At 44.2% G+C, this 26,826-nt stretch overlaps 1 pseudogene; it reads right to left on the bottom strand.

Moving 5' to 3' along the window:
- Positions 1-491: 491 nt before the first annotated feature.
- LOC138260026 (thioredoxin domain-containing protein 5-like) lies at positions 492-25,535 on the bottom strand (annotated as a pseudogene).
- Between the last annotated feature and the right edge of the window lie 1,291 nt (positions 25,536-26,826).

Here is a 26,826-nt window from a genome sequence, read left to right as displayed (position 1 = left end):
GACAGGCTACTGAAATAACAAACGTTTCCTTCAAAAATATTTCAGATGTAATGGTCCCATCTAGCATGGTTCTAGACAATATTTTGGAATGTTCACCATTTTTATCTTCAGGAACTTAGAAACTAACATCTGCACTTTACAAATGAACAGAAATTGATGAGCAACAATTGAGATTTTGGAGAACAGACAGTTTTTACAAAGTAAGTGTTTATGGTTCATGGTGACTTTAAGATTAAAGAATCTTACAGGGCCCTATACCACAATTCACTATTGTTTACATTTAAGTCAATGATGAAATTTTGTGTGCAAAGAAATTAAGAAAGATAATCTCAATTTTAACTCCTGGTCGCTAACGACACCATAATCAATACCCCACACTTCAGCACATTCAGTGTTCCCAACAAAATCCATTTAGTAAAATTTTTACACGATGAAGGAAAATACACAAAAGATTTGTTGGGGGCCTGGAGATGTTTTTTTAAATAATTTTTTTACAGTCCATCCCTGGCATGCTGCATTACAAAGCTTTGTAATGTTTCCAAGTCTGTTGCACCGTTCCTCTCTTCCAGGTTTTTTCCTGCACAGAATAGCAACAGGTGTCCATGCACAGAAAATTTATTTCATAGAGTGCGCTGTGCAGTGCAGTCCTCTTTTCCAATCTTAATCTCATTTAAACCAGTGACTCTTTTTTATAAAGAACCACCCACATGGGAGCTAAATGCTTACAATGACCACACCATGGGTTATAATACTTTATGAATGTAAGATCTGTAGCAAATGTCTGGTCAAGGCCAGCATCAGAAAGAGTCAGCACCGCAGACTTGTCTTTAACAGGTTCTGCCTCTTGTTTTGGCTCATCAGCAGGTTCATCAACAAGCTCCACAGCCTCTTCAGAAACCTTTGTCTGGGAATAAATGTGTTCTTTAAGAGAAACCAAGTCTATCTTCCCTTTGGTCTGATCCGCCTTTTCTCCATTCTTGAACCAGAGGAGGGTCCGACAGCCACTGACCTGGTTCCTAGTGCAGAGGTTGCATTGCTGTGTATAGTCCTCCTTGCTAATCTTTGCAGTCTCAGATTTTTTGTATGAAGCAGCAAGCTGTTCCCAGTTAGGTGTCAAAGAACTTCAATGTGGGATATACTCGAACACCTTGCTCCGTGCACACTGCAATGTCCTGAATACAATTCACTTTTGCAGCGTGAACCCAGGCTTCCGGTAACTGTTGTACCTGTATCCCATTACGTTCCATCATGTTATCTGCAGGCACTTACAATGCCCACACCAGGGCATGAATAATATGATCAAGTGCGGTGCCTCAGTAATGGCATGACTGAACAGATCAGCTCTGTAGAAGTGCTTTGCATGAGGATCCTCATCCTCCTATAACTCAGAGATATCAGGATCCCGGGGGTTGGCAAGAGCTCCTGGCTCAAACCGAGCAGGAGCAGCAGGCACCTAAGGAGGGAAGATGGCAGCCAGTGGTGAAGGCCAAGGGGAGAGAGAGGACAGCAGAGGAGAGAGGTAGGGCGGCACTCAGCTGGGCAGGCAGTGTAGGTGCTGATAGCGGGTCTGTCTGCTGCCTCTTCCGGCCAGCAGATGTGCTCCTCATGCAGTCAGCTGCACTTCATTTTACTGCTGACATTAAGTAATTCTGTTTGTTCTTCCCATACACAACAATATACAAGTAACACTTAAAGAACATATTAAACACCTACGGCCAGGACTTATTTCCACAGTAGGCCTGGAGTCAAATTAACTTTGATTAACTAATGATATCTGAAATTTTCATTGGTCACCAAAGAGCGTTCTAAAATTGGAAAGCAAATATTATATTTGATTATTCACTAAAGCATACATGGAAAAAGGGCTCCAGTTCTGGCTTCACATATTAATTCAGTAAAAAAACAGGACTAAATAACATGACTGAATTTTTAAGTAAAGTTAATAACATTCTTCAAGAGCAGAGTGAATATTATAGGCAAAGAGTGGTCATTTAAGGCATCATCTAATTGATCTTGAGATTTAAAAAAATATATTTATTGCTCCTGCTAAACAAAATGGCTGCCAGATAGAAGTGAAAATGCTTCTGAGCATTTTCCTCACATTACTCTGCAAAATACAAAAAATATACAACAACGTCTCAGGCCGCAGTCCAGTGTGTTCCAGACTCTGAACATTTGCTTTTCATGTTTAAATAAGAAGAAAACCAGGCCTATTACACGTCAATAGCTGCCACCCAGTCCAAACCATCACTGCGTCACCACCATCATAACCAACATCAAACCATGGCTCCTGATTTTGGGAAATTTGGAAAGTAATTTTGTCAGCTTTGGTCCTTTCAGGAAGAAACAGAAACATACTTCTCAAGATAGTGCTGTATTTTTCTTTTGCCTCCTAGGATTCTTCTTTGTCAAGACCAGTTCAAATATGGTCTACCTGTAGAATGGCGGCTACTGAGCTGAGAGGCACCAGGAGCGTCCATCTAGAACAGATGACTGCTTGACCCGCCCCATCTACTTTTATCTTTCATTACAGACTGGATGTAGGGGATCAAGGATCACTAGAGTTTGGTACGGTAGTGTTTGCTGCCTTTTCTTCTAGAGTAATTGATCTCCTGCATTGCTGTCTTATTTATTTATTTATTTATTTTACTAGTATGTGGTGTTAATCTGGGGCATGTCTTGTTGTGAGGGAATGAAGTTGCATGGTATGCAAGTACTGACTGGGATAAGGTAGTGGGTTGATTACTATCCCCACTAGCCTGGTTATCTTCCCTTGTTCCAGTATATACTTTACACCCTCCCTCCTGCGTCAGTCACCTCGATTCCAAATACTTTAGCATGGGCATGACATGAGCTTTGAGGGTTTTCTCCCCTTTCGGGAAAGGAGGGGAGCCTAGAGATCGGGTGGGACACAGCAAGAGAGAAAGAGGATTTATTTATTGTTAAACTACATTTTAAGCAAATGGTGGCTTCACTGCACTTCATTCAGGTGAGTGCTGGGACAAGGAAGGACAATCGGGGTAAAAACTCAGTAGCATCATCAGACCTGCTGAAATAAGCACTTCCGCCCAAAGTTCCCGGCTTCACTTTTTCTAGAATCTTTTTGTGATGAGGTCACAAGTTCAACTGAAAGCCACAGAAGCTAACACTGTACAGAGTTCGGAGGTCAGTCCACTGGTAAGCGAGTCAGCAGGACGGAACGTTTTTTGTTTTTTTTACAAACACTAGTGTCACCAGTTGCCGGGAATACGGCAACATTAATAAAGATAACATATAAATGAGTGTGTGAAAAGCAATGTTTTCAAATCAAGAAGTTGTTAAAATACGCTTTCCACTAGTTTATGAGGCTTTAATATCTACTGTAATGTTGTCGGCGCCCCCCACCTCCGCAATGTGTGCACAGTGGGTCTGTACTGCTTTGTTAAAGGTCCAAATTCCAGCGGTGCTCACAAGCAGCGAGCAAGGAATGCGCGTCACATCTGCTTTGCATCAGGCAGCCCGTCCGTGTTTATTTCTCCACGTGTTAACCATCATACAATACTTGTGTGAACAGTTCAGAAGAACAATAACCCTATTTATCAAGTCAAAAAATATGTGGCTTTCTTAATAAAAATGGGTTTCACACTTTTGCTGCGCTTTCGATGGCAGAGGGCTCGATTCCTAAACACAGGCCGCATGCACGGGAAGTGGATGAAAACAGTTAGCTGTTTGTCGGGTGCAGGATGTGGCTGTATTCAAGGGGAGCAAGAGAACTGAAGGCTTGGTGGGTGGGACTGATGTTGGTATTTTATGCAGCGTGCAGGGACTGTGAAACCGTATGCGCCGTCAGCTGGAGGGCACAAGAGGGCCTTTGTCCTTGTGTAAATCTATGTAGTAGAAATCCCGACCTTAACTGAAATCCTTGCACATCGCACGGTAATATATGCCAGTCCACATTATCAATGTCATTTGTAAAGTAAAAGATGACCCATAAGCCTCAGTGTTTCATTAACCACAAACATGTAAGAGCGGTGGTCCTACGTTTCCCTTAGGAGCCGCAGCCTGCCCTGCCGAATACCGGGGATGCCAAATACTAAGGCTGCCTAGACTTGGTTTCACCTCTTCCGCCATTCTTCGAGCACACGAGATGTCATCTCTCTTTAACTTACTCTTGCAGGTTAGTTTTCCGTGTCCTTCCCTCATTCCTTCTTTCTCCATTATTCCGCCTTAAATTTTGTATTTTGCTGTGGATGTCCCGGTCTCAAAAACAAGTACTGGCAAAGTCAATAGGTCTTGCCTTTGGGAAAACTATTGGTATTGACAATGTGTTTTGGCCATGTTGTACACCAGCTTGACTGCGGTTCGTTAGTGGTATAGAGGAGAGTGGAGTGGAAGAGAGTGGAGTGGCGAAGAGTGGAGTAGAGTGGCGAAGAGTGTTGTAGACTGGCGAAGATTAGAACAGGGTGTCATAGAGTAGCTTGGAGTTGAGTGTCTTGTAGTATCATTGGCTGGAGTGCATGGAGTGGAGTGTCATGGAATGTTGTGGAGTGGACATAGAACGGAGGGACATAGAGTAAACTAAAGTGTCATAGAGTGGAGTGTTGTGGAGTGGCATAGAGTGAAGTACAGTCATAGAGTCGAGTGGTGTAGAGTGGAGTAGCAAAGAGTGGAGTAAAGTGGCCTATGGAGAAGTGGTGTATAGTGGCATAGAGTGGAGTAGAGTGTCTTTGAGTGGCATAGAGTGTCATATATTGGAGTGGCGTAGAGTGTTGTAGAGTGCAGTTGAGTTGTGTAAATTGGAGTGTCATAGAGTGTCATGGAGTGGAGGGGCGTATATTGGAGTGGAGTGGTGTACAGTGGAGTGGAATGGAGTAAAGTGTCATAGAGTTGAGTGGCATAGCGTAGTGTAAAGTAAAGTGGCGTAGAGTGGAGTAGAGTGGGACATAGTGTTGTGGACTGGCGTAGACTGGAGTGTCTTAGAGTGGAGTGTCATAGAGTGGCCTAGAATGAAGTGCCATAGAGTGGCCTGGAGTGGAGTGTGGTGGAGAGTGGTGGAGTGCAGTGTTGTGTCATAGAGTGAAGCAAAGTAGAGTGTTGCAGAGTGTTATCAGGCAGACTGTTGTAGACTGTAGTGTGGAGTATGCATGGTGCATTAGGGCACTGCTATTACAGAGGACACACTTTCAATTGAAATGACCATTACATTTACACATACAGTTTTACTGATGAAACTATACAGCACACAAACGATAATGTGTGAAAATGACATTGCCTAGTGTACTGATTTGTTTTGATTGTATTAAAATATTTTTTTCCACCACACTTTCAAATTTTGAAAAAATATGCTTCTTTTGTGCTCCCCTCATGCTGATATATTCCGAAATATTTGCACAGTTAATTTACAAACATTAAAATATTGTTGTGTGCTAGAAAAACTCCTTTTCTTTCTCAGTACCCACAAAATGTTCACATAAATGTTCTGTAAGACCTGTCAAACTTAGGGTGGTCTTTCTTCCAACTTTTCGCCTTCCTCCTCCACTTTTTCTGACCTCGTTTTTGCTGGCATTAGTACTCTGCACACTTTACCACTGCTCACCATTGTTAAGGTGTTTGTGCTCTCTCCTCTAAACATGGTAATACTGGCTTATTCCAAAATGGCATATTTAATTTACTTATGAGTCCCTAATGAGGTGCACTACATGTGCCTATGACCTGTAATAAAAATGCTACTAGTGGGCCTGCAGCACTGATTGCGCCACCCCCTAAGTAGCTCTGCCATTGAGGAGCCTGTGTGTGCAGTTCCACACTGCCATGTCAACCTGGCAAAATAAACCCCCTGTAGGCCTAGACCTTCCTTTGTAATGTATATAAGACACACCTAGGGCAGTCCCTGGAAAGTCCTGAGGTCAGGGTGCAATTTTATTTAAAAAGTGGGACATGCACTCTTAAGTTTCACATGTCCTGGTAGTGAAAAACTTTTACATTTGTTTTTTACTACTGCCAGCCATATCTTACCCACAAGATAACATTGCAGTTACCTTATTACAGTTTAAAAGTGTAACTTACAAATGGGAAGAGAAACCCCTTTCAAGTTTGGTGTGTCTGGAATCACAATTTAAAATCCTGATTTATGGTGAAGTTGGATTTTAATTTGCATTTCTGAAAATGTCACTTTTAGAAAGTGACCATTTTCTTATCTTAGCCATTTAGCATCTGTAGCCTGTCTCTGGTCACATGACTGGGTGTAGTTGTCAGTTGGGCTTTCTGTATTTCTCCTAGGTAGCCACCCACAATGGGAGGTTAGGTGTGGCTTATTGGGCCATCACTAGCAGAATGGGAGGGAGTAGCTGGACACAGCCTGACTTACACCTGAATAGGCTGAGTCCTGTCCACACACAAAGGACCTCACACCCCTGTATTGCCACCCAAACCTATAAGAATTGCTTGGGAGGCATGTATTTGTCAATTTAATGTATATTTAAATTCTCAATTATCAGACTTGTATGAGTGTGATGGTTTGTAGTGATAGTGCTGTCTTTGGCAGTGCTATTGGGGGCAATGGGTGGTGCAAGCTGGACTGGCCTCTGACAAGGGCCCTGGCACTTCTTTTTCTTTTTACAAATTAAGCACTAGGCAACTGTATGTAATTAATACCATACCCGGACATGAGAGTGTACTCAGAACTCCTGGTGTGCAGTTCCAAAGAGGTCTGACCAATAATTATGATAAGTGGACCACATCGAGGACAAACACAGCGTTAATGTTTAGGAGCAAGAGCCTTCAGCCGCCATCCTTGGTCTGACACTGCAATGCCTGACATGCCACTCAGAGGGGCTCTTTGCCGGAAGTCTATTTTTTAAAATCAGCCACAAAGTCCACATTTTTAGATTTGTGTGTGCAAAGTAGACTGGCCGAGAAAATGGGTGATATGGTCCGCTTATCAAAATTGATAGTTCGGACCTCTTCGGGACTGCACACAAAGATTTCATTATAACACTAGGGAGGTAGTGTGCTGGACCGATTATAGTCCTCTCTTTCCCTCCACTTTATTGTGCATGGGGGTGTACTGACAGGCTGTTCCCTGTGTCATGGCCCACTATAGGGTCAAACTATCTCATAGGGCAATGTATAATGTTGCTGATAAATCTATATGTACTGACTGTTTTGTTATCAGTCTGCTCCCACAGCAAGGCTTTGTTATACTCTCCCTCCACCTTATTTTCATGATCTATGGCTTTTTTGTGTTGTAAATATTTGCATGTCTTTGCATGTAATACTGCCATTTTAGTTAATGCTTTGCAGGGTGGCCTCCGTTTACACTCGGGCGCAGGTGTACACTCCTGCTGTGAGTTAACCATCCACAATTCACTAAGGGCCAGATGTATCATGATATGGCCTTGCAAATCGCAAATAGCGATTTTTAAGAAATCGCTATTTCCGAGTCGCAATAGGCCATGTATCACAATTGCGAATCGGAATTAGCGATTTCTTAAAAATCGCTATTTGTGGTTTGCGAGGCCCAAATACTGAATCGCAATTTGCAAGAACGCAAATTGCGATTCGGTAATTGAAAATCGCAATTTGCGAGAACGCACACCTGGAGGAGCCTGATGACATCACAAGCAGGAAGTAAGTCATCCCAGGCAGTTTGCAGGTGCCACACACAAACTAGCATACAGAGAGAGTCAGCCTAGCCACAGTGAGGAACTCTGTGAAGAAGGCAGGACTGCAGAACCACCATGGACACCTCTGCACAGGGAAAGGAGAAGGGAGAAAGGAAGCGTAAACTAAAGTTTAGTGAGCAAGAGCTGGAGGTGCTCACAGAGGAGGTGGTGAGGAGCCATGACTGTTTGTTTGGCAAAAGCTCACTCCAGGTGTCTGAGAGCGAAAAGCGCAGACTCTGGGCAGATATTCAGACCAAAATCTGCACTGTTGGAGTAGCGCAGCGCTCTGTGGAGGAAATAAAGAAGAGGTGGTACGACCTGCGGTCCAGTGCCAAGGAGAGGGTGGCAAGACGACTGCAGGAGGCCAGGAGCACAGGAGGCAGCCCACCTACAGAGACACCCTCCACCCTGATGGAAGACCTAGTGGAGTCCACACTCCTCCCAGAAGCAGTCAGTGGGGTCACTGACATCAACACATCCGGCACACCAAGTACCAGTAAAGGTAAGTGCAATATTGAAATGTAACCCCATATGTGTATGCACAAAAGCCCCTTAGGAATTAGCAAGTAGGGCAAAGCATTGCGAGAAGTAGTCCATTCCACATATTAGAAGCAGCACAACAATGCCTTATGGGAGTGGTAGTCCACAACCCAGAGCTGAAAGTAGCACATAGAATGTAATAGGCAGAGCGACACACAGAAGACCACAACACCCACATTGTGATGAGAAGTAACTGTACATTTATTACCATTGTGTGACCTTTGTTGATACATACATAACTGACATGCTGCATATTGTCGTTGCAGGTGGCCCAGGCCCAGCAGCTACAGCATGTGCTGTTGCAGGGGAAACAGAAACCCAACCTTCTTCTGAGTCTAATACCAGCGATTCACAGAATATAGCACCCATCCGACGCAGGGCTAGGGCAGTACCACTACCAGAACTTAGCCAGGACTCTGATGAGCAGCAGGATGACTCACACACACCTTCCCCAAGTGGCAGATGCACTGGTATGCAGGAGCCCCATCCACAGTGTAGCACAACACCCCACAGGATGCCTACGTATTCAGGCGCACAGGCTTTGGAAGCAGGTGAGGGACCATCAGTGTTCGGTGGCCTGGAATCGGCTATGTTAAAGCAGCAGCACCTGCAAAACAAAAAAATCTCTGCGTTACAAAGGCAGATGCAGGCACACAATACAAACATGGGGGGGCTGCATCGCCAGCTGGAGTGTCTCAATGCGACCATCAATAAGCTGCATGAGGGACAGATCCACGCATCAGAGAAAACGAGGGAGCTGACTAGTGCAGTGAGGGAACTGTGTCATGAGCTGCGCCACAACAGAGTTAGCCACCGCAGGCAGGAGAGAGGTTTTATGGGTATGTTTGGCGGTTTTGGTTGCTCTGTCAATCGGCTGGCAAATTCAACAGCCCTCATATCGCGGCGTGCTGTGGCCGCACAGGTGGAGGCAGCGCACAGCAGTAGGGATGTGGCACAAGTACTGGTGCAGATCACAAATGATAGACAATATGATGGGTAACCGCTCAGCCACACCAAGTGAACTGGGACTGGGGGACACTGAGGACACATCGAGCCTCAGCAGCTTAGCTGTGCCCACAACTGATGCAAGACGTCGCAATGCCAGGCACAGCACTGTCACTGAGGCAGAAAATAGAGGTGCCAGTGAGGCAACTGCGCACTCGAGTGGCTTGCGTGGCCGGAGGAAATGAGAGTATTGGCCACAGGAGACTGCAAATGTTTGTGCCATACAGGAAACTATGAAGGAATAGTGAATATGTGTTAACTGCTTTTGTTTATTGTTTCATTTACTTATTGTTGCTACTAGTGGAACTGATATTACCTGACATTAAGGTAATACATTTACTTACTACAAGTACAATTGTCAGTGGATTTGTGTTGTTCATACTTACATCTGAAATGGTTGTGCATGATGTCAGCACGCCTTTGCCTGCCCTCTGCTGGACTGGTCAGGTCTGCTGGCTGTAGCGGTGGTATGGGATCATCATCCTCATCAGATTCAGAATCACATATTTCCACAGGTATGCCCCTGGTGGTAGCTATATTGTGCAAGATTGCACAAGTAGCCACTATTCTACATGTTGTCTCTGGGCTGTACTGTAGTGCCCCTTCACTTTTGTGGAGGCACCGAAAGCGACTCTTCAGCAGCCCAAAGGTGCGCTCCACCACGTTGCGGGTCGCCCTGTGTGCTACATTGTATCTCCGTTCAGCAGGTGTTGTAGGATTTAGGTAGGGCGTCATCATGTAGGTGCGCACTGCGTAGGCACTGTCTCCTGGAAGGAACAGAGGGTATTATGAGTAACTGAGCCATCTGACGTCAGCACGCCATCAATGCACCAGTGTACAGAGGGTCAATACCTAGTAGATATCCTTCACCAAACTCCCCAGCTAGCAGTCTTGTGTGAATCCCGCTGTGGCGAAAGATGTATGAATCATGGGTGCTCCCTGGGTACCTGGCCACGAGATCAGTTATGATATAGGAGGCATTGCATATCACCTGTATATTCATGGAATGTTGGTATTTACGGTTGCGGTACACATACTCTGTGGCTGATGGTGGACAGATTGCTACATGTGTCCCATCTATGGCACCTAGGACGCGGGGGAACTGTGCTATATGGTAGAAATCTATTTTGTCTGCTGTATTTCCTGTGAGGTGTGGGGGAATCGGATGTACTGGTGTATTCTGCTCAGCATGGCATTGATAAATGCATTGAAAAATCTAGAGAGGGTACTCTGTGAGACCCCTCCAGCTGCTGCTATGACCCCTTGATAGCTCCCTGAGGCAAGTAGGTGGAGAGAGCATAATACCTGCACAAGGATGGGGATGCTCTGAGTCCTATGTGTTGTGCGCTGCAGTATGGGTTGTAGCTCAGCTATCAGGTCAAGTATCATGGCTGAGCTCCACCTGTACTTCTCAAATATTTCCTCCTCAGTCTGGTCAAAAAGTGTAATGCGCACTCTGAAAATGCGCTCCTGTCTCCTCAAACCTGCCAAGATCCTCATTCTCCTCGCCATGACGTAGAGTGCAGCCATTGTGGAAAAGAGTCTGAGGCATTCTGGGCCTCTTTATTTAGGTTGCACCTGGTTACCACCTGGTTTCACTTAGTGGTATTTTGCATTTGCGATTTGTTGGTGCATCGAATTGCGACTTGGTTTTGTGAGTCGCATTTTGCATCTCACAATTTCCTACTTGAAATACCGAATCGCTAAATGCGAAAGCACGGTATAGATACAATCAGAGCGGCTGTAAAATTCTGTGAGAAGGATGCTGACTGATGTCTCATCGGAATCCTGATTCAGTTAGTTAATCTCATGTTGATTAATCTGGAGGAAGATACGGTGGCGCGCGTCATTCTACTTCACTTTATCAAACAGGATTACATTTCGTTGTTATGATTATTTTTGCTGTATATTATTAATTCAAGGTTTCATATCAAAGAGATTTTATGCGGCCTTGAACAACGAGATTTTACTTAGCACCGAATAATTATATTTAAGTGTACATGTTTTTAATCTACTGTTTAGATAGTTGAAATAAACTTCTATACTCATGGATGTATATAGTGTTATGATTTTGATTATTCAAGTGTACTTGTCAAAATAATTTTAATAGGGGTATCACCTATGTGTCTCCCCTGCAGAATGCAATCTATTAGCAGTCAATAGTATCTCTTTAATTGAGTCAGTGGTGTTTTAAACAGCAAGGACATCAAGTATGGTGCAGAATAGGGATTATCTACAAAATAATCTTCTCTGACCTAACAAGGAGATCGTTGGGAGATAAAGAGGTATTTGATTGTTTAGAGGTTCTTTAAAAAAGCAGACAACTACTAGAGGCATTGAAATTTGGAATGGAAATAAATCCTGGCTGGTAAATTGGAAGTTTGATGATTCTATTATGTGTGAACTACAGACAGGATTAAGCTGTGATAATGTAAAGCTTGATGTATGTCATTTAATAATTGGATGTTCTTAGGCCCATATTTACAAGAAAGTGGCGGATCACAGATGATGCGCTACTGTTCTTGCGCCCCCCTACCGGCACCTAATGACACCATGGTTGCGCTGTATTTATGATACAGTGCACCATGGCGGTTGTTAGCACAATAGATCAACATTTTTGATGCTCTTGTGGTGCTTTGCTACACTAGCATCAAACTTATTGATGCTAGTGCATCAAAGTGCAATGAGGCCCATTGATAACAATGGGTGCGTCATTTTAACACCTGCTCTGAGTAGCTGTTAAAAATGATGGAAAAAATGGCGCAGTGAAATCTTGTAAATGTCACTGCGCCATTTTTTCGTGCCTCCCAGTGCTGGAACGCCCCCTTGCATACACTACGCTTGCCGCTGGCATATTGTGGCTCAAGGGGTTGCACAGTGGCGCAATGCAAGCATCGCACCACTTTGTAAATCTGGTGCGGCAGAAAAGCCACCTTAGCACTGCCTTAGTGTTAACACAATTACACTATGGCAATGCTAAGGTGGCACAAGGGGCTTCTGAGTATGCCCCTTAGTTTTTAACCTTATTGCTCAAGATTTCTTTGTCTCATATTTTCAAACTATTACATTTTCATACGTTTCAGTTATGTGGTTTACTGACCAGATTTGCTTACTGGATTTTTCTATGTATCTTGCTCTTTAAATATGCACAAATAAGAAAATGAGATTTGAAGGAACTGATTTGAATATTTGTGGTACTACTGATTTATTTAATAATTGCAGAAATATTGCTGCTTATGTGAATTTTGTATTAAAATATAGTTCTGCTTAAAAGAATTTTGACTTAATAAACATGATTTTGTAATTGAAATCTTTGACATTAGTTACATATGGAAAAATGATGTCCAGAAACAAAGTTTAAATTCTGAACTTTTGTGGTAAATGCCAGGCAGCTACCCTTTCACAGTCTTATTCCAGTCCACTGAGTCTCTCTCCATTAATATACAGAAAACATGTTTCAGTTCAGGTGGAAATGAATGGGAATCATCGTTTTCCCTCATAACTCTCATTATAAGCTGTAGGAAAGTACCATCTTGCCTGGCATGTTACCCCCATATTTCACTGTATATATGTTGTTTTAGTTGTATGTGTCACTGGGACCCTGCCAGCCAGGGCCCCAGTGCTCATGAGTGTGCCCTGTATGTGTTACCTGTGTTATGACCAACTGTCTCACTGAGGCTCTGCTAATCAGAACCTCAGTGGTTATGCTCTCTCATTTCTTTCCAAATTGTCACTAACAGACTAGTGACCAATTTTACCAATTTACATTGGCATACTGGAACACCCTTATAATTCCCTAGTATATGGTACTGAGGTACCCAGGGTATTGGGGTTCCAGGAGATCCCTATGGGCTGCAGCATTTCTTTTGCCACACATAGGGAGCTCTGACAATTCTTACACAGGCCTGCCACTGCAGCCTGAGTGAAATAACGCCCATGTTATTTCACAGCCATTTACCACTGCATTTAAGTAACTCATAAGTCACCTATATGTCTAACCTTTACCTGGTAAAGGTTGGGTGCTAAGTTACTTAGTGTGTGGGCACCCTGCCACTAGCCAAGGTGCCCCCACATTGTTCAGGGCAAATTCCCCGGACTTTGTGAGTGCGGGGACACCATTACACGCGTGCACTATACATAGGTCACTACGTATGTATAGCTTCACAATGGTAACTCCGAACATGGCTATGTAACATGTCTAAGATCATGGAATTGCCCCCACAATGCCATCCTGGCATTGGTGAGACAATCCCATGATCCCCTGGGTTTCTAGCACAGACCCGGGTACTGCCAAAACTGCCTTTCCTGGGGTTTCACTGCAGCTGCTGCTGCTGCCAACCCCTCAGACAGGTTTCTGCCCTCCTGGGGTCCAGCCAGGCTTGGCCCAGGAAGGTAGAACAAAGGACTTCCTCAGAGAGAGGGTGTTACACCCTTTCCCTTTGGAAAAAGGTGTCAGGGCTGGGGAGGAGTAGCCTCCCCCAGCCTCTGGAAATGCTTTCATGGGCACAGATGGTGCCCATTTCTGCATAAGCCAGTCTACACCGGTTCAGGGATCCCCCAGCCCTGCTCTGGCGCGAAACTGGACAAAGGAAAGGGGAGTGACCACTCCCCTGACCTGCACCTCCCCTGGGAGGTGCCCAGAGCTCCTCCAGTGTGCTCCAGACCTCTGCCATCTTGGAAACAGAGGTGCTGCTGGCACACTGGACTGCTCTGAGTGGCCAGTGCCAGCAGGTGACGTCAGAGACTCCTTCTGATAGGCTCCTCCAGGTGTTGCTAGCATATCCTCTCTCCTAAGTAGCCAAACCTCCTTTTCTGGCTATTTAGGGTCCCTGCTTTGGGGAATTCTTTAGATAACGAATGCAAGAGCTCATCAGAGTTCCTCTGCATCTCTCTCTTCACCTTCTGCCAAGGAATCGACTGCTGACCGCGCTGGAAGCCTGCAAAACTGCAACAAAGTAGCAAAGACGACTACTGCGACCTTGTAACGCTGATCCAGCCGCCTTCTCGACTGTTTTCCTGGTGGTGCATACTGTGGGGGTAGTCTGCCTCCTCTCTGCACTAGAAGCTCCGAAGAAATCTCCCGTGGGTCGACGGAATCTTCCCCCAGCAACCGCAGGCACCAAAGAACTGCATCACCGGTCCTCTGGGTCTCCTCTCAGCACGACGAGCGAGGTCCCTTGAACTCAGCAACTCTGTCCAAGTGACTCCCACAGTCCAGTGACTTTTCAGTCCAAATTTGGTGGAGGTAAGTCCTTGCCTTCCCACGCTAGACTGCATTGCTGGGTACCGCGTGATTTGCAGCTGCTCCGGCTCCTGTGCACTCTTCCAGGATTTCCTTTGTGCACAGCCAAGCCTGGGTCCCCGGCACTCTAACCTCCAGTGCACGACCTCCTGAGTTGTCCTCCGGCGTCGTGGGACCTTCTTTTGTGACTTCGGGTGAGCTCCGGTTCACTCCACTTCGTAGTGCCTGTTCCGGCACTTCTGCAGGTGCTGCTTGCTTCTGAGTGGGCTCTTTGTCTTGCTGGACGCCCCCTCTGTCTCCTCACGCAATTGGCGACATCCTGGTCTCTCCTGGGCCACAGCAGCATCCAAAAACCCTAACCGCGACCCTTGCAGCTAGCAAGGCTTGTTTGCGGTCTTTCTGCACGAAAATACCTCTGCAAGCTTCTTCACGAGGGACATCCATCCTCCAAAGGGGAAGTTTCTAGCCCTCTTTGTTCTTGCAGAACCCACAGCTTTTACCATCCGGTGGCAGCTTCTTTGCACCCACAGCTGGCATTTCCTGGGCATCTGCCCACTCCCGACTTGATCGTGACTTTTGGACTTGGTCCCCTTGTTCCACAGGTACTCTCGTCTGGAAATCCATTGTTGTTGCATTGCTGGTGTTGGTCTTTCTTGCAGAATTCCCCTATCACGACTTCTGTGCTCTCTGGGGAACTTAGGTGCACTTTGCACCCACTTTTCAGGGTCTTGGGGTGGGCTATTTTTCTAACCCTCACTGTTTTCTTACAGTCGCAGCGACCCTCTACGAGCTCACATTGCTTTGGGGTCCATACGTGGTTCGCATTCCACTTCTAGAGTATATGGTTTGTGTTGCCCCTATCCCTATGTGCTCCCATTGCATTCTATTGTGACTATACATTGTTTGCACTGTTTTCTATTGCTATTACTGCATATTTTGGTAGTGTGTACATATATCTTGTGTATATTTGCTATCCTCATACTGAGGGTACTCACTGAGATACTTTAGCATATTGTCATAAAAATAAAGTACCTTTATTTTGAGTATATCTGTGTATTGTGTTTTCTTATGATATTGTGCATATGACACCAGTGGTATAGTGGGAGCTTTGCATGTCTCCTAGTTCAGCCTAAGCTGCTCTGCTAAACTACCATTTTCTATCAGCCTAAGCTGCTAGACACCTCTTCTACACTAATAAGGGATAACTGGACCTGGTGCAGAGTGTAAGTACCCCTTGGTACCACTACAAACCAGGCCAGCCTCCTACATAAGCCAAATCGGGAATAAAGATATACTCCGAATAAGAGGAGCAGTCCTTCAAGTGTATGGGTTCAGCCAGCCTTTGCTTGAGGGGGTACAGGAATCCGTCTTCCTTTTGCTTCTGTTGGAGTCCAAAATCACGCCTCATGAGTTAAACACCTCCTCGTCTTCTTTCACCGATTTTGAAAGCTTATTTGATCACACTCAGCTGGAATAGTCCATCTGGTAGGCTATAGGTGCCAACACTCAGCTTCATTCATGATTGGGAGCCTGTTAACCGCATGCAGATATGCCTACCAGGCTTTTCAGTGCATTAACAAATGCATTTGCTGCTTCCTCTACTGGCTGGTCGATTCCTCGGAACAAAACATTTTGTATTGATCTTCACACCTCTGTGATGTACCATTCGTACCATCATTATCGCTCTTTGTGTCAGTTTGCATAGAAGCACCATCCTGAAGGTATGCATGGTAGGCAATTTGCTGTGGTGAACATCCCCTTTATTATTATTGTTCGTTATTATACTTAGGCCCATATTTATACTTTTTTAGCGCCGCATTTGCATCATTTTTTTATGCAAAAGCGGCGCAAACTTACAAAATACAATTGTATTTTGTAAATTTGCGGCACTTTTGCATCAAAAAGCGGCGCAAATTTAGCGCTAAAAAAGTATAAATACGGGCCTTAGTTTGCTGAGCACGCAGTCACCCAAATGTGTCCTGGCACTAGGCTAACAGCAAGACAGAAAATGCCTAGATTAATTCAAGGGATATGTTTTTAAATCCTTTTAACAAATTCAGCTCGGATGGTAACTCAAACAGACGTTTATTCAGTGCTTGTGTAGTAACATTTTACAAGGCACACCCACCAAGTCTAGCCTTACGAAATGTAGGCATGATCATCAGATTGAGGGAGGCTGAGAATACTATTCTAGGAGGGATGTTCTTTTTTGAACGAATTAGAAATATAATTTATACTCTGAATTGGGAAGAAGGCTTTATGACAAAGGCAGAGGGCCTTGAACCAGCATCTTTTTTGCATAGGGAGTTAATTGAATTTTCTGTGGTGCAAAGAAATATTCTCAGAATTATGGAGATCCAGTACGAGTCTGGCAGCATTCTGGATTAACTGCAATCTCTGCATAAAATAACGTGGAAGACTCAAATACAATGTGTTTCAGTAATCCAGGCTGGTAATAATCAGTGCTTAAATCAGTAGCTGCCTAGATGATTGACGGCTGAATAGAAGAATCTTTTTTAGTTCATTCATGATCAGGAAACAGGTGGATGCAAGTTATTTTTTTACCTGAGGCCCCAACGAAAGTTTAGAATCAAACATCACTCCTAGGCTAGGGGCAGTGTTATTCGAGTCAGGGCAAGGTCCTAATGATTTGGGCTACAAAGAGGAGGACCAACATAAAGGAGAGGAGTGGCATTCATCCAGTTGGCCACTTGCATGAGACATCCTTTAAAGTGATCTTGCAAATCATTCACATTTCCATCTTATCATTTAAAAGTCGCCCACATAACCATAAAACTGAAAAACAAAGGTGGAAATCGGGTTAGCCTATGGGGGAACATAAACATTAAAACAGCATGGGAGTGAGAGAGGATCCCTATGGGACTCCGCAATGAAGATTTGTAAAATTAGAACGAAATGAGGTCAACTGAACAGCCTCTGCTCTATTCTGCAAGAATGACTCAAACCATTTGAAAACAGTGCCCTGGATACCAATTGATCTGAGTTTTGCTAGAGGGATAGAATGTGAGACAGTATCAAGTGCCACCAACAAATCTATAAGGATATGGGCCACAGAGTTCCTCATACTACGGATGTCATTAGTCGCATCTGCGAACACTGTCTCCGTGCCTAGCGTGGGCCAAAACCCTGATTGAAAATCACTGAGGACATTGTTTTCTTCAATAAAATGGGACATACAGGTGTTTACACAGGTTACCAAGATTGTGGTAAAAGAGAAATTGGGTGACAACGTACACAAATGCTGGGTCCGAGAGTGTCCTTCTTTAGCAGCTGAGTCACAATCACAGTTTTACAAAATGTGGGAACATAGCTGTTCATTAACAACCTATTAAATATCATGTAAATGCCTGGTGCAAATATAGTGGCCAATGCTTTAAAAATCTTGGTAGAACAAGGATCTAGCTGTAAACCAGACTTAAAAGTCATGATTTTAGTGAGTACAACATCCTCTATTATAGGTATAAAATCAGTCCAAAGCTAAAGAAGAACACCTGTTTCACCAGGTGGCTTCTATCATAGGACTCACTGGTGTGAAAGATGTTAGAAGTATGGAGATTTTGTCCTGAATAACTCTGCTAATTCTAAGCAAAGCTTTTGGGTAGGCATTGCTTTGAACATACGAACGTTATCCTTCACTAATCATTTATAAACCTAAAAAAGTTATTTTGTCTAGTTATTAGACAGAATGATTTTATTTTGATAGTAATTACTGCTGATATGAATCAGCACCTTGTAGACTTGAAGCTCTTGCTAATAGTATGTCTACTCTACCTTGGCATATGTAAGCCTCCAAATTCTTTCTGTTTTTTGACATTTCCGTTTGGCTATTATCAATTGATACCAGGGGACAGTAGGTGCTTTCCGATCGGAGCTTCTTGTTTTAAGGGCTAATACTTCGTCCAAGGCATTTGATTTCCAGTCATTAAAATGATTTAACACTTCATCATCATCACAATTGTCTAAATGAGCCATAAATTGAGAGAATTATAAACAGTTCTTAAGTTTCTCTTTATTAAGACTAGACCAGGCATGATAAGGTATTTTAGTACCCTAAAATTGTGAGACTTAACATTCTTTACAAGAATGTTAAACAGTATGATCTTATAGTCGGACGAAGGAACTTCCACAATGGAATGAATGACTATAAGGTTCAATCGAGCAACAATATAATCCAAAATATGACCTGATCGATGGGAGGGAAAACAACATACTGATGTAGTTCAAAGGATGATGAAATGTTTGCCAATTCCAAGGTATTGATATCTTTAATATTATCAAAGAGTATATTAAAATCACCGAGGGCAACCAGAAAATTTGAGTCTAGGTAGGCAGTGGCTATTACCTCCTGAAGTGAGCATAGATAGTTTTTTCGATGGGCCTGTAGGGCAATATATAAGCATTATTGTCACCATACAGCTGTGACTGATGGATAATGAAACAGTTAGCATTACTGCATCCTACAAGGAGAGTGTGAACTGATGGCGCGTCCTACCTTATATGTGTTTTGATAATTCATTTTTAAGGGGACACGTAAGGTAGACAGCCATCTACTCTCATGAGGTCAAATGAACCTTTGGACTTAGGTGTGAGTGTTTGGCTCTGAACAAAACAAAGTCAATAATAAAGAAAACCAAAGAATGTCATCATTAATAATCATTAGATTCAGTAAAACATGTATTGCCCTTCATATTAACAATGCTAAAATCACGTAAATCAAGCGCAAAACGAAATTATAAAGATACATGAATAACACAGGGTGACCAAGCCTTCTAAAGAATCTCAGCATTGACAAAATATGAATTATGAGGCACTCAAGAATCACCATACAGAATAACTGCAATATCAGATGCACATTTTAGATTGAGTACATTGAGTTAACACAGATGTATTATACACATCAGTTATTCTGCGCAGCCAAATTCAGAATGTGACATTCTAACTATTACCCTAACTAGATTAAGCATGTTGGGCTTCATGCAAAAAGAAAAAGAAGACAAAAACTAATTTGGAAAACATCTATCTATGGCGCTAGCAAAAATAGCGGTTGGGTTTCTAAAAACATGAAACCTGCAAGAAAGATAAATGCATACATTAAGTTATACCAGGCAGCAACATTTTCATTAGTTGAGCATCTTCTGGTCATCTTCAGTGAACAGTGACATATCGGAAAACAGGTCAGTAATATTTGGCCTTAATGCATCTGAACTGTAGGTGGCACACAGCACATTATTTCTGTGCTTCGGCAAAAAAAGAAACAGTCTGCTATGGAGCAAGAGAGAATACGTCTGCTTCAGCAAAAGAATAAATCTGAAAACTCATCACCTAAACATTGCTATATTAAAACCCAAGAAAATAACTAGCTACTACACCATTGGTCAGGCTTTGAGGTGGTTAGGACAGAACCAATTACATTAAAATAACTTTTCCTCCTTGCATTCTTGTTTTCATTTCTGTCTCTCATTGGTTCAGCTTCTTCTACCATCATTGCCAGTTTCCGTTGCATAGATAAAAAGTTTCATCTACATAAACTAAAACTACTGAAAGCCATTGTTTTCTGTGGAACATTATCTATCAGTAAGTTAAATAAAATGATATAAATGTTACAGCATGAGAACATTTCCCTCGGACATTAAATCATCACACAGGATGTTTCAGAAAAGATAGGCACTTTGGCAGTGACTTTCCATTTATCTCAGCAATTTCTAAGCATCACATTATTTCATTCTGAATTAGTTTAGCATAGGCCTGTTTAAAAACATAGATAAATGTGCAGTACAACATTTCATAAAACTCACACTATTTATTTTCCGAGCATGTAATAATTATTTTTCATTACTCTCAGTCACTAAAACATAAAATACATTTAACTAGACAGAGATTTGTTTTCATTTTCAAAATATCATAATTATATAATTATCAGCGTCGGCCTCGTTTTCATTTCAGCCATGCACTTTTAAACGCACGTTTTTCTTTCAGTTAATCACACAACTTTATTAATTATTTCACACTCCAACAGAACCATGTAGAACAGTTAATTGTTGAGACATCGGCGGTCGGGGCTGGGAGCAGGAGCTAGCACAGGGGCTGAGCACACAAGTCTGGCGGATGACGGAAACCACGGCGCACCCCCAGGGCCCCCTGTTCATCGGTTCGTACCCGGGCTGCTTGTCCTAGTCACTTCTGCTACCGCTCCCGGTAAATGGATTATCACTACCTGCCCGAGCTGCTGGCTGAGAAAGATTCAATGGACCCATCGTTCACACACACCCAGAGGATGGTCACCCAAGATCACTATTGAGTGTTGAGGAGGAACTTGGCAAAGTGACTGGGAGGGCGGCACCACATCCCCCAGCAGTCCAGGTGGCAGGGGAAGCTGCATACCGCCATTTTCGGCACCCAGAGGCGCACATAACTAATTCTGCATCCCGCAGCATGGTGAACTTGGCAAAGTGACTGGGAGGGCTGCACTACATCCCCCAGCAGTCCAGGCTGTGGGGGAAGCTGCATACCGCCATTTTTGGTGCCCGGAGGCGCACATAACGAACTCCACATCCTGCAGTGCGGGGAGCTTGGCAAAGTGACCGGGAGGGCAGCACTACATCCCCCAGCAGTCCAGGCGGCAGGGGAAGCTGCATACTGCCATTTTCGGCACCCCAAGGTGCACATAACGAACTCCGCATCCTGCAGTGTGGGACGTGCCCGGGCGAAGACCAGGGCAAAACAGGGCCCGTCTTCGCCCATCATCGCCCAGAAGAAGCTGGGCTGGGCCCATTTATTTGACCCTTATTTGCAATCTCATGAGCTGTGGGAAGTTTGTTAGGAGCTAAGAGCTGGAGCCTCTGGTTAGCGCTTGCTGGGGACTCTTACTTCATTCTTACAGCATGCCTAGAGCTAGAACGTCTTGCAGTAAGACAACTAGCAAGGCTGTCCGAGGGCCTGTGAATTCTACAGGTCAAGTAGGTCACTGCAAGTCAAGTATGGATAAATTTATAATAAGTGCTGTGGGGATAATTGATAAGGAAATTGAGTTAGCAGAGCGTCGGCTTTCTGTATCCTCTTTACGTTCTCCTCCCCTGGGGGTGCTGGGGGCCCCATTACTAGGCGCTACAAATAATGAAGAGCAGGTTGGGAGGGGGGGAATAGTGAGGTTATGCCCTTTGATGACCTTGTGGCATTTGGGACCCAGGGGTGTGTGGACGAGCCAGAACAGGTTTTGAGCAGGAGTATGATCCCTTGGAGTTTGGAGCCTTGGATTTTGTTTCCACACGTAGTATAGGTGATGAGTTGGTAACAAGAGAGAAGAGGATACGACCAGATCCTGAAAGGAATCATAAACATTTAAGATGGACATTGATAGACAATGGAAAAGTATTAAAGCTAAACCCCTGGAAACGGCACTAAAAAGTAGCTGGAAGGATCCTAAGATGTCCGTATTATCGCCACTGGCCCGTTTTAATCAGGGAATTTCTGTGGCGATTAATTCATTAGCTCCTCAGAAGGTACATGCTCCACGCCTGGGGAAAAATCCCAGCCAACCTTGGTTCTCTAAAGACCTCAAAGCACTCCAGAGAAAATACAGACAACAGGAGCGTCGTTGGAGATTTAATCCGGATACCAGTGAGAAACTTCACTTAAAAGTCACCTTAAACTGTTACAAGGAGGCCTGTTTTATAGCTAAATCAGAATATTTTACGGTAAAAATTAGGAAAGCTGCCAATTCCTCTAGAGAGTTATTAATGCCCTTACCACCTCCCCTTGTGCGCCTAAGCTGGAAAACTCTCAAAATTTTTGCAATAAAGTTGCAGAATTCTTTGAAAACAAAATTTTAAACATTCACTCCAGCTTTACCATAGCTAAGACTCAGGGGCTCTCCTTCCCGGCCACCCCCCCGGCATGGCTCCTTTCCGCTCCACTTTCAGCCACACTCGACAATTGTAGGCTACTTTCCAAGTTTAATATGCCATCCCAAGACATGATTTGTAAGCTGCTTCATGAATGCAAATCGGGGTCGCCGTTAGACCCCTGCCCTCCGGCCATTCTGCAATTGGTCCTGGAGTTGGTGACATCTGCGCTGGTCCCCGTATTCCAATAAGTTCTTAATTCCAGCATCTATCCTTCTGCTTGGAAGGAAACTACTATTATTTCTCTAAAAAAGAAGGAAACCGGGAAACATGATGATTTAACCAACTTCGTCCCATAGCTCTGCTTCCTCTGCTGGCTAAAATGTTTGAAAAATGTATCAACAGAGAACTGATCAATTTTTTGTCAGCTGCTGAGGGTTTTGATAATTCTCAACATGGATTTTGGAAGTCCCATAGTACAGAATCTGCCCTCATCTCCTCATCAGATACTATTCAGAGGTTGGTTGACGAGGGACAGGGTGCTGTTTTGGTCCTATTGGACCTTTCTGCGGCGTTCGACACCATTGCCCCCCACATTCTGTTAGAGCGTCTACATCATGTGGGTATCAGGGACCAGGCCCTGAAGCTTCTTGAGTCCTTTCTTACGGACAGGTGGTCTACGGTAAGCAGCGGAGACTTTAGGTCCCCTGCTTACCTTCTGCCCTGTGGGGTTCCTCAGGGTTCATCACTTAGCCCCACTTTATTTAATGTCTATGTGGCCCCTCTGTCAGAACTAATTCGTTCATTTGGCTTCACCCCAACCTCATACGCAGGTGATACTCAGATTATTATTCCTATCAATAAAGATGTGGAGATAGTCGCGGCTCGGTTCAACGCCTGCATGTCGGCGGTTAGCAGATGGATGAAGGCCAATTGGCTAAAATTGAACTGTGATAAGACCGAAGTTCTCTGTTTTGGGATAGGTAGGGCTCAGTGGTCCACTAATTGGTGGCCCAAAGAGTGTGGCACTTTGCCCCTACCAGGTTCCACGTCTAGGAATCTAGGATTTCTCTTCGATGACCACTTATCTTTTCAACCTCAGGTCAATCTGACCATAAAAACCTGCATGTGGACTCTGAGGAAACTGAAGAAAATGTTTCCCTATCTATCAAAAGAATGGAGAGTTACTGCCACTCTGGCTTTGGTCATGTCCAGATTGGACTATGGTAATGCCCTCTTGCTTAACTTGGATAAAAAATCTCTTAAAAAACTGCAGCTGATGCAGAACACAGCTGCTAGATTAATATTGAATCTACCTCGATCTGCCTCCGCTAAGGAAAGCCTCAGAAATCTTCATTAGCTCCCTATAGCCCAACGGATTTCCTTTAAGGCTCTCTGTATCTCTCATAAAGCCACGCACGGGATTGGGTCCAAGTATCTGACTACTAAACTTCAGTGGCACCAATCTACATGGCTGCTGCGATCTGCCAGTACCTTTCTTATCCAGGTTCCCCGCACCAAGAAGGTGAAGTGGGGAGATAAAGCCTTCACTATAGCGGCTGCTAGGACTTGGAATTCTCTCCCGCTGGATCTCAGAAAAGAGCATAATTATCTTATCTTTAGGAAACGGGTTAAGACCTGGCTGTTTCCTCGATAGCCTGCACCTTTCTCTTCACTGACATTGCTGCCTCTCCTTAGTTAGCGCTTCGATGCCCCCGGGCTGGAATGCGCTTTACAAATACCCCCATACATACATACATACATACATGTGGTAGCAACCAGCTGGTAGCCAAAGGCTCCATTCATTCAAAAAGGGGGCAGGTAATGGGATGGGGCAGGAACTCGGACAGGCTCAGGGGGTGATATCTGAACAGATAAAAGAAAAATTATGTAGCATCCTTGACTTAAAATTGCACACTCTAATCGAGCATCTCAACTCAATAGAGGCTATGATTAAATGGTTTGAGCTTGCCTAAAGAGATTCCTTTACCAACTTTATGGAGGAATGTAGTGACAAGACTCAAGAGCCCTGTGGAATCCCTGACACCCAGAGAGCACGCCTGAGAGGGAACGGAGAGGAACTATTGATCCACCAAGCAACAAGTAGGAAAAGAGGACCACTTGCAAAAAAAGATCCCACGAATGGACCTCCCCAACACCCATGTAGTGGACATCGTGTGGGTGAAGTGGAAGGGGTATGAGACCCAGTTAGTGGTACAGAGGAATCTGGGACTGTGTGCTCGCATTTTGACACCCCTGATATACGTCCTAGTATTCCTCCTGAGTGCACCCCCTACATTATCCTTTTAGAGAATGTCCCACAGTTACCAAGAGGAACAAGTGAGTTGCATAAATCATTACTAAATAAAGTTGCACATTGGCTACGGAAAGAGTCGGGCTGGCCACAGGTCCATTGTGAGGAAATTATTACTAACCCCAAAAGCCTCACATGGTGACTGTATAATTGTGAGCTTCAAGACAGCTAGCTGTGTTCAATCCCTGTTTAATTTGATTAGTGAAAAAAGCCAAGCAAACAGGGGTATTAGAGTGTTAGCCCTGTTTTTTACTATCCCCCAGTAGTAAGAAGTAATGGGAACACTCAGCCTGACAAACACTGATCACTACAAATCCGGGGTAATACAACATACTACCTTTAAGGTACCCATTCGGAACCGTTATTACCCACTATCCACGCTAAATCAGTTAGACTGACTAGGTCTATCAGGGCTACAGATGGACATGAGAATTTCTACACCCCCCCCGGACCAGCTGTCAACGAATCAACTCCAGAGGCTCCCTTGGGGGGGCTTCCAGTAAACCAGTGGGCGATATACAAAGGGGTGTTTCTTCTGAAATGGTATCTGAATACAGGACGAACCTATCACTAATCTCCTGGAATGTGGCAGGGGTGAACCCTAAGGTGGCTGATCAAGAGTGGAACTCCTTTATAGGGAAACATGATGTTTGTGTGTCACAAGAAACATGGGATGTTAACAAAGTCTTCGTTAGAGGATTTACCACTTGTAGCGTGGAGGCCCTGCCACCAAGGAAAATGGGCCGGGCAATGGAGGGACTTATGATCTTGGTCCAAAACGACGTAGCTTGCAGGCATAAATTACTGAGGATAGACTCCCTTGATTTAATGGGCATTAGTTTAAGATCCCCAAGGGGATTAACTTTAATGATATTAAATGTGTAAGCAAGTTCATTGCCAGCAAACCGGGAGTCCTCGGTTCTGGTCATGCTTGAAACGTTAGTGGAAACTTATAAAGGTAAGTCTAGATTAATAGAGGCTGGTGATTTTAATACTTTATTTGAACCGTGTCTTGCTCTCTACATGGTAATCAGGGAAGAGGATGAGCAATGGGGTGTTCCACAGTTGGTAGGCAAGCCAATATGTCATCTTTCCCATATGGCCCTACAGATAGTGGCAATGGTGGCGGCTCATGGACTACGTGCCTGTAATGGGAGAAAAAGCTCAGATCAAGTGCAAGCACCCACATTTAGAAGGGGGCAACAGAAGAGTGTTATTGATTATATCCAGATGGATGTGCGATTATGGACGGATTTGGTGGATATGGAGGTACTTAGCACCACTGAGAGTGAGCATTGCCCACTAGCTGTGTTGCTTAATGGAGGGAATTTTGTTAGGTCTTCCAACTGGGGACTTTCAGCCCTGCCGGAACCCAGTACCTCTAATAACCAGCAAAGAGTAACGTGGACTAGAGTCTTGGCCGACCAGGAAGCGCACGCCGAGATCTATCAGTGGTTTGTACAGCTTTTAGATGAATTCGAAGCTCTGCTTGTAGATCCTAATCTTTTCTTACAAACTAATAGTTCACTGTTTGATAAACTTGAATTGATTTTCTCTAGAGAACACCGAGGCAGCCAAAAGTCGGGAGCAAAACATCCACATTGGTTTAATCGGGAATGTAGGATGACTAAACTGGTGCTGGTAACCGCCATAAGGGAGTGTAGCCGAGCAGTCATTAAGTGTGCACGAGCAAAGTATAGAAAGGCTCAAAGGGTGGCAAGGAAAGAGAGAGATGAAGAAAACTGGCAAAAGCTACACATGGCATTGAAGCTAAGAGATGATCATGCCTTCTGGGCTATAATATCTGATGGAACTGGTGAATTGGGTACTTTGAGGTGCTGTAATATTGCACCAGATAAGTGGGAGGAACACTTTGGTGCTCTATATTCAGTGAGCTTAAACGACAAGAGGGAGGTTCCTGATGGCCCCCCACACCAATACAGTGTGAGCCCCTTAGTAGACCCTAATATGGCTACAGGGGCGGAGAACCCATGTATAGCTCTGTGTGAGTCAGTTAGCCTTCTAACCTTTTTTTCAATGGAAGACACACTGGGAGCTATAGATAGTCTGAAACCTCTTAAAGCTACTGGCTTGGATGGAATTCTCGGAGACCTGTACAAGTCAGAACCTCGAGTGTGGGCTGGGTACATAAACCTTCTTTCTAATGCAACAGTAAGCGGGGGCAGAATGCCGGATACCTGGAAAGGGGCTGAAATTATT

The sequence above is a fragment of the Pleurodeles waltl genome, chromosome 2_1, assembly GCF_031143425.1.
Source record: "Pleurodeles waltl isolate 20211129_DDA chromosome 2_1, aPleWal1.hap1.20221129, whole genome shotgun sequence".
NCBI classification, from domain to species: Eukaryota; Metazoa; Chordata; class Amphibia; order Caudata; family Salamandridae; genus Pleurodeles; species Pleurodeles waltl.
The sequence above is the reverse complement of the archived record's forward strand: the minus strand, read 5'-3'. Positions and strand labels throughout refer to the sequence as shown.